The following is a 1627-nucleotide window of genomic DNA, read 5'->3' on the forward strand; positions in this document are numbered from 1 at the left end:
AATCTTTCAGCAGAGATTAACGTGATATTAAGGCATAAGTACATAGTGTCTATATATCAGCTAGAATCGATAAGAATTGTAACTCAATATCGTTTCGCCTATCCATATGATAGTTTAGTGCCTTAAGACATATGTTCCTACGAACGTCATTAAAAAGGTCATAAAAAGCAAATTAGATAGGCGTAAGCTAGGTAGCGCGCGGTTGAGCGAAGAGGATCACTAAGACACAAATCCGCGTTCACGCTTACAAATCTTACTACCTCTTTTATCTCTACCCCAACTCACCCAGGTCCCGCGTACGTCGCAATTGCCTCCCCTGATCTCTCCCACTGCACTTCTTCACATTTCACAGGCACTTGGAACGTTTCAATAAAATATCAATGACAAATAAATACGAACTATCCCTACTCTTCCCACACCTCCATTCCCTCTTTAAACTTCGCTTCTATTACTCCTCCTTTCACCTCATTATTTGCCTCCCTCTACGAGCATAACACCTTTTCCTGTAAATGTCCCTCGTTCCAATCTCCGTATGCTCAGTTCGTGCTCAGTATTGACGAGGGGCACGTCTGGCTGGCGCTTGCATCACTGACACATTAAATATATAGCAGATAGAGAACAGCGTGCTATCGCACGATACCAATATCAATGCTTAACTCCCAGGAGACGCGGCTTACTAACCGGTTGATTTTTCATACGAAGACAACACAAATATTAACGACACGGCCATTCCTCTTGGGTCCATGCTTGTTTCTATTGTGAGACCACGAATCAAGGCTGTGCCTTCACACATTGTTATAACCAGAGTCCACGCAGAGCCGTCTGGGCTCATCTGAGGTCTGTTTCTACGATTAAAAACGTAAAATTTCAGTCGTGCGTAGTACACCCGTAACTCACATTTGCTCTAGAGTCCTCCCTCCGTCAGATTACTCGCAGACACTGGCAGTTGCGCTACTCACATCCCTACTTGCTTATGTCCGTCCCACGCCACCCCTTATCCGCACGTATTGGGCGGTAGTGGGCGGAGGCTCCTCGGGTGGCCTCGGGAGGGGTGGGGGGAGGGTGGGGGAAGGGGGCGGGGGGAGAGGGCCTGTGCGCGCCGTACCTCCCCCTCTCCCTTCGCCTCTCTCTCCTCTCTCTACTCCCTCGTCACTATCGGGCTGATTTCATGGCGGGAGGTGGCTCGTCTGGAGAGGGGGAGCGTCTCACTATAGAAAAGAGCAGTTCACTCCTATTGTGTAAGCAGATTCACGAGTCACACATTACATGTTTAAACGCAGCGTCCGCTCTTTGAGGGACAAAAGAGTTATCCGAACCACTGTACTCACTTGCGAATGCGAGCAGAAGGGACATTTCGATGTGCTCCTTCAATAAAGCGCATTAATAATGCTAGGTTCACCCGCTGAACCACAAAAAAGATTTTTCAAATCGCTCCGTCACAACATTACCCCAATGTCCCTGCAGAAAAATGTTAAAATCTGCCTCTGTGCCCATTGACCTTTCGACCTGTGAACCTACCCTCCAAATTTCGGCACAGTGATGTGCTTTTACTACGGCATGATGGCTATAGCATCCGACTATCACGAGCCTAGGTCGAGCCCGTTTAAGATTTGTGCGCAATTCTGCA

Source organism: Priapulus caudatus, unplaced genomic scaffold (genome assembly GCF_000485595.1).
Source record: "Priapulus caudatus unplaced genomic scaffold, Priapulus_caudatus-5.0.1 Scaffold95, whole genome shotgun sequence".
Classification (NCBI taxonomy): Eukaryota; Metazoa; Priapulida; class Priapulimorpha; order Priapulimorphida; family Priapulidae; genus Priapulus; species Priapulus caudatus.